Source organism: Podarcis muralis, chromosome 7 (assembly GCF_964188315.1).
Source record: "Podarcis muralis chromosome 7, rPodMur119.hap1.1, whole genome shotgun sequence".
NCBI classification, from domain to species: Eukaryota; Metazoa; Chordata; class Lepidosauria; order Squamata; family Lacertidae; genus Podarcis; species Podarcis muralis.
The window spans coordinates 79396371-79404032 of NC_135661.1; the positions used below are offsets into that span (position 1 = coordinate 79396371).

Sequence of the window (7662 nt, forward strand, 5' to 3'; positions counted from 1 at the left end):
TACAGTCAATCATGTCCCATTTAAGTGCAACTTTTAAAGGAACGATCCTGGAATATTCACATGGTTGGCAGAAGAAATTATACTGTAATTATGAGGTGATTCTGGAAGAAACGCCTTTAAGGATTAGCTTGCTAAATTCAGTGCTTGTGAGATACTTTTTTTCTTTATTCACCCATTTGCTTAATGTATGTATATAAGGGAGCATCACAAACATTTCGTTCAGGAGAGTAATGATTTGAATTTTTGCTGATCTAGGTATTCCTTCTAATGTTCTCTCACAGATGGCTCTACTGAGGTCGATGCTGAAGATGGATGTACTACAGATTGCAGCACGCAGAACTATAGTTTCACCAGAGAAGATGGTCGTTACATAACTAATTTCAGGGAGTGTTGTCGTGGTAGAAAGTGCGTCGAGAAATTTCTAAAACGTAAGTATATGCATATTTGTATATACCGTTGGGCATAAATAGCATTGAGGCTTTAGGGGTTTTGCATGATTGCCCTTAGACAAATGATATCATATAGCTGACACTGGAAATCTTAGATGAAGCCCAAGGTGAAGCTTCCCTGCAGCTGGTTAGAGGACACTAAAGGTGGTCCCCATGCTGTCTCTTAGTAAGATAAAAGGTAAAGGTAAAGGACCCCTGGATGGTTGAGTCCAGTCGAAATCAACTATGGAGTTCAGCACTCATCTCGCTTTTCAGGCAGAGGGAGCTGACGTTTCTCTGCAGACAGCTTTCCCGATCATGTGGCCAGCATGACTAAACTACTTCTGGTGCAACGGGACACTGTGATGGAAGCTAGGGCTCATGGAAACAGTGTTCCCCTAATAGAAACAAAATAAAAAAATTCCTTCCAGTAGCGCCTTAGAGACTAAGTTTGTTATTGTTAGGAGCTTTTGTGTGCATACACACTTCTTCAGATAGTTTCCCTAGTAGTAACTCCACCTCTGGAACACCAGCTACAGGGTGACATCCTGGCTCTTCTAATATGGTGTGGCAGGACCCCTCAACCATGACCTTGGGGAACAGGAAGCTGAAAACTTTCAGTAATGCTCCACAGATTGAAGGAAATAAAGTGAAAAGGACAAAAGATAAACAACTACTTGACATTTAGAAGACATCTGAAGGCAGCACCGTTTAGGGAAGTTCTTAATGTGTAACATTTTAATGTATTTTTAATCTTTGTTGGAAGCTGCCCAGAGTGGCTGGGGAAACCCAGCCAGATAGGCGGAGTACAAATAATTAATTAATAATTAATTCATAACAAGAAAGCAAAAGCCAATTAAAAATGCAAAGGCCTCAAATAACAGGTTTAACTTCTATTGACAGTTTGCATTGCTAGGGAAGGAAGGGAAGTCTCCCAAACTAACCCAAGCAAATAAAAGGGAGTAAAAGACAAAGAATAGCTTGAAGTCCAAGCCTAAACCAGCAACTAATGCAGGCTGAGAAAAGAGGATGGGTCACTTTCCTATTCTCCCTCCCCTGCCTGAAGATGCAGGATAGTTGCACAAGAAGCCATGCAGGGTCTTTGGTTATTTAAGTGTTCCTTAAGTGTTATGTCTCATCTTTAGAGATAATAGCTAGATCTACATCATCAGCATAATGAATTCCTGAAACAGAATGAAGTGGAAATGTCGCAACCATCTCACAGGACTGCGAACTGAGGCCTAGGAATCATAGAAATATAAATTTTTGAAAATTCATCCGGCAGGGGGAAAGACCAAGGATCAAATTTAAAATACTAATGGATGTTAAGGAAAGAGATGGATTCTCATTGCCAGATTTAAAATTATATTATGAAGCACCTGGCTGATTTGGTTAAAGAAATGGATATCTTTACAGAATACAAATTTGTTAAATTTGGAAGGACATGGGAATCGGTATGGGTGGTACGCTTACCTGCGATATGGGAAGGTAAAGGCACATTGAGAATTTTTAAATAATTGTATAAGGAGAAGTTTGTATAGTGTGTGGACCTGATATCAAGTCTTACATGAATGAAAAACATATCGGGGTTTTTTAGGAAATGCAAGTTTAATTGAAAAAGTTAGAAGAAATCCAAGATGGGTGATACCCAAGCTCATAATCCTTCTGACTTTTCCAATATTTTCAAATTAATGTGTATTTTTGAAAACATGTATTACAAGGTTTTATGGATCAAAGTTTTGACTTTGTAAAGGTTCTGCTTGAAGGAAGAGAAAAATTGATTTTAAAAAGGTATAAAATGTTATTAGAATGGGAAACAAAAAATGAGCTGGTTAAACCTGCAATGATAAAATGGGCTAAAGAACTAGGACATAAAATAGAAATGGATGGGAAAGGTTGTGAAAAATTGATATGAAATATACTTCCTGTTATACTCCCAAAGGAAATAGTATGAAAATAATGTATAGATGGTATTTATCACCTAACAAATTGGCTAAAGGTTGTAAATAATTGTGGAAGCATAAATGGTACATGGAACTTTCTTTTATATGTGGTGGACTTTTAAGAAGGTGAAGGTTTTTTTGGCAAATGTTATATGATGAGATATAAAAGATGTCTAAAGTGATTATATACAAAAAACAAAAACAAAAAAGCAGAAAATTTTCTCTTAGAGATTATAGGGGAAGAAGTTCCAAAAAAATGTATTTTAAGTTGTTTATGTATGTAACAACAGTGCCTAGGATTCTCTAAGAACAAAAATGGAAGGAAGTAGAAGTTACCACCAAAGAATGGATAAGTAAGGTGATGGATTATGCAGAATTGGCAAAGTTAACAGGCAAAATAAGAGAATCTAAGGATGATTGCTTTGTGGAAAAATGGAAGCCCATTTCAGACTATTTAAGGGAATTATTGTATGATGAAGTCACAAGCAGGATTTGAAATATGAGCAGCATAAGAAATTAAAGAATAAAGTATTGATGCGTTGGTATAAGAAATAGAAGGTATTGTGCAGCAGAGGGAAAGAAGTAAAAAGACTGTGGAAAATGGGGTGGGGAGTCTGAAAAATTGATTATGCATTGATTATATCAATTTTTTGAAAATTTAATAAGAAATTATTACACTGTAACAAAAGGAAGAGAGGGAGGGAGGAGAAATGGGCTGAAACCGTGTGTTGATTTTGGGGTTGTTTTCCACAGAGCCGAAACGTAAGTTAAATGGGAAGGTGTGTCCGACCTGTTTTCCTTCTCTCTCAAAAGCCTGTGAGGACTCAAAGACCATCAAGTGTTATACTGCTGAGACCCAGTGCGCTGAGTTTGTTGTTGCTCATGGTAAGTAGCACTGCCAACCAATGAGGTGGAGACAGGTTGGTGGACTGCTCTCTTGCTCTGTTTGTGGCTTTCTGCCAGAAAATGCTCTATGTGTATTGGTAGGGGAAAGTTCTATTTTTCTGAAACCATAACTGTGGTAATGATCTTTGCTTTGCATGTATATAGATGAGACTCTATATTCCTGGGGTGGGAATATCAACATTTTAAACATCCATGTCAAATTGATCACATGTATGGTTCTGAGATGCTTTCTATACTTGCTCAGTACACTTTATAAACAATAAAATGCTCTGATTCTCTCTTCTGCACACAAACTCACCTGTTACTGCCCAGGCACTCATGTGAAAATGTCTCTTTTTCTTTACTAGATGACAGTGCAATTCCTGACAAGCATTTCTACGGCTGTGCATCACCAACGTTTTGTAAATTGACCAAGAAATTAATGCATAGTGGTGTCCTTTCAGGCACTATAACCAGAGCACGATGCAGTGATACTCTGCCTCCCCTAGAGCAGCTCAACTTTGAAGGATAGTTAGGAGAGAGCAATGTCTTCTTCCTTTTGGATCACACTGTTTCTCGCAGCAGCTGAGGTGGAGGGTGCTTGCCTGTGGTGGGAGAGGAAGAGCGACTGCCATTCACAGGACTCCTGAGTCTTTTATTTGGCTTGTAGTGCAGGATGAATGGGATGCAGGGAATAGAGAAGCTAAAGTAGGAAAGCGGGGCTTGCAGGCTCATGAAAATATGGTATAGGGGTTAAATTTATCTTTGTTCATAATCAAAATAAATTGGTGTGGCAAATAAAAACCATGTTCTGTCTCTGTATTCATCAAATTAAGAATATTTGTTATCTGCGGTGGCAAAGAGGAGTGTTTATAAAAAGAACAAATGGGTAATGATTAGTTATTTTATTGATTTATGATATATTTATACCACTCTATATTTCAAAGAAATCTGAGTTGCTTACAATATCAGAAGGGCATCACAAAAGTTCAAACAAATACAATGAAAAGCTCCCCACCCAACTTATCATGAGGAAACATTGAAGGAAGCTCTAAAATGCAGTCCATTGTTTGCATTTGCAGCTGCTTTTTCGAGATTTGCCACGCTGCACTAGGCACCCAGTGCAGACTACTACTGTTTGGCAGAATTCTGGAGAGCCAGTGAGAGATTCAGGAGTCAGGAACATAAGAGGATTTTTGCTGGATTGCATCAAAGGCCCCTCTAGTTCAACATTCTGCTCCCAGAGTGCCTAACCCCAGAAAACAAGGCATGAGCCCAATAGCCAATAGAGGAAACTGCAGTATTTTAAGTGCAGAAATGTTTTAATTTATGTATTGCAATTAGAGAAGCATGAAGGGGAAAGAAAGCCCTAGATTAATAAATGCAACTGTGTGTGTGTACACAAACACATTAAAAAAATACAACTTTAAAAAAACAAACATTACAAAAACAAACTTTAAAATACATACATACATGCATCCATACATACATACTCTTCGACATTTCTCCATACAGCAGTTCTGAAAATGGCAAATTCCACATCTAGGCTCATCAGGAAATGAATTGAATATAAAAATGTCAATATCATTGACACCGGTATAGAAATATATGCTGTGACCATATTTGCATTATTGTGTACATTGACCTCAACTCACAAAGGGTATTTTAGATTTAGAAAAGTTGCAGAAAAGGGGAATCATGATGCTGAAGGGGATGGAATAACACCCACACAAGGAAAGATTACAAAATTTGAGACATTTTAGCTTAGAGGAAAGACAAAAAAGAGAGGTGAGAAACCTATTTAAGATTATGCATGCCACAGAAAAAATGGACATAGAAGACTTCTTCAGCTTCTCTGATAATGCTAGACACAGAAGGAAAATGGAATCCTGGAATATTCAGGACAGATCAAGGAAGGTGCTTTTTCAAAGTGTGCATAGTTAAACTATGGAGATCATAAAATGAAAAATGTAAACTTCGCTGGATCCAGCAATGTAAACAGGTTCCAGCATCACAAGATCACTGGGAAGATAAATATACGTTCATGTGAAGTACCAATTGTTCGTGATTTTGTACCTAACAGTGAACCTCTTGGCCTCATGGCCAAGCATTCTGGTGAAACTGAGGTGGTTGTAGACTGGAAGGGCATTTGGTGAAATTTCACGGAGTTCCAGAAAGGCACTCATTGACTTACAGTTCCTGTGTTATTACAGTGAGAGCAGGATGGCATGGAAGGGGCTTCTGGAAGACTGTCACAGATTTCCATAAAGAGATGTGGCAACTGAACAGAATACAGTGGTACCTCGGTTTACATACGCTTCAGGTTACAGACTCCGCTAACCTAGAAATAGTACCTCCGGTTAAGAAATTTGCTTCAGGATGAGAACAGAAATCGTGCTCCGGTGGCACGGCCGCAGCAGGAGGCCCCATTAGCTAAAGTGGTGCTTCAAGTTAAGAACAGTTTCAGGTTAAGAACGAACCTCTGGAAAGAATTAAGTACTTAACCTGAGGTACCACTGTATTCAAATGCAGCAAGAAGGGAGTTTGGAAAGGCTGTCTTGTGTTACTTTGTTCATGTTATCTTTTGTGTGTTACCCATCTCTGGTATTCATCCTCCTTCCCCTCCCCCTCCCCTTCCCCTCCTTATCATCATTATTTAAATCCTCAGTGTCTCTCCATCACTCTTTTACCTCCATTTTCTTTTAAGTGTCCTCCATCTCCGCTTTACTCAAATCTCTGCTGTTGTTTAAAACAAACACTTCCATCCCAGTCTTCCTACTGTACCCAAAGATTATCTAGAAACCTTTTCTTACCTTGTAGCAAGCCTCATCATGGAGCATCACATGCTTTCAGAAATAGCCATTTTACCCTGCTTTTATGAATGAACCAATGGTTTATCAATGGGAATGTATTCTAAATGTTTTGTTTTTTAAAGGGTTTTCCTATATAATAAGGTCCAAAAATATAGTACAATTCTGTATAGTACACCACTGACATTATCACTAAGGCGTGAAGTCACATATGCTGTGATCTGTCAGGGAAGGTTGCTAAGGCAAAGGGAGTCAATGAGGGCAATTGATAAGCATTCTTGTGATATTTTTTCTATTCTGTTGAGTGAATGAAACTTGTCAAGATCCCTCAGATTATTAGTGCCCAGTGTAAATCTTGTTTAATTGACACTGAGGTGGAGAATGGATGTATATTACGAACAGTTTAACATGGACAATTCCATAGAAGCTAAAGAAGAGCAAGGAAAGCTCTCTAGCTGTTTAGCAGGTTGAAGGTTAGCTGTTGATGTTCTCAGTTCTGTCAGATGCCTGACTTCAATCACAGAAAGAATCACCTTCTATGCCCTTGTTAATCTACGGGTCTCCATTTTGTGTGAGGTTTTTGAGAGCCAGTGTGGTGTAGTGGTTAAGAGCGGTAGTCTGCTAATCTGGGGAACCGGGTTCGCGTCTCCGCTCCTCCACTTGCAGCTGCTGGGTGACCTTGGGCCAGTCACACTTCCTTGAAGTCTCTCAGCCCCACTCACCTCACAGAGTGTTTGTTGTGGGGGAGGAAGGGAAAGGAGAATGTTAGCCGCTTTGAGACTCCTTAAACGGAGTGAAAGGCGGGATATCAAATCCAAACTCTTCTTCTTCTTCTTCTTCTTCTTCTCAAGCAGCCAAAGACAAAGGATGCACTCTTGGAGCAAACAGCTTTGGGCTGGAATGAAGGCCAATGGTGTCCATGTGCAGAGAGACAGATCTCTAATTTTTGGTCTGCTATAATTTTTTTTTTAATATTTTGTAAGAAGCTTAGCCTGTGCTAAACAAGCACAATATATTCTATGCAACTATTTGGGTTGTATCACTATTCTTTTTGTTCTGTTTTGAAGACAATTCTGCAAGTAAAGCTTTGGATAATAATTAAGGGTCTGGATTGTCTGAACTTTTTTTCAAAACAAAAGGAGTTGGTCTTTATGCATACAATTGTTGTGATTCGAGGACCCGATCCCCGCTTGGGGAATAAAGACACGTGGACACAGTATGTAAGGTTAATGGGTAAGGAAAAGGCCACAACTTTATTGATTACAGCATGTGAGAAGGTATTGGCTTAGGCATTAGACCACAGAACATTAGACTCCACCCACTCGGAGAGGGGTGAGCCCAAAGGAGGTTTATTCACCGGAAGGTGGAGCCTGTTGATGTTAATACAACTATAGGCTCTCTCCTAATGTCACCCAGGGTCGTGCCATGGCCCCCTGCCACACAGGCATCAGACAGGATCCACAACCGCCGGATTCCTTTAGCAGAATACCCAAAATTGTCGGGGAAGGCGATGGCCATACCTTGCCCCGCGAAACACCAACAACACATTCCAATGCCTAACCGCCACCCGAGCCCAAAGGCTCGCCACCAATACCC

The 7662-nt window shown here is 39.5% G+C and overlaps 1 long non-coding RNA gene across 1 annotated transcript; it reads left to right on the forward strand.

Annotated features, from left to right (window-relative positions):
* Positions 1–288: 288 nt before the first annotated feature.
* On the forward strand, positions 289–4263 carry LOC144328613 (uncharacterized). Its single transcript, XR_013393834.1, has 3 exons — positions 289–428; positions 3125–3256; positions 3625–4263. It is a non-coding gene; the product is annotated as an uncharacterized LOC144328613 (long non-coding RNA).
* The last annotated feature ends 3399 nt before the right edge of the window (positions 4264–7662 follow it).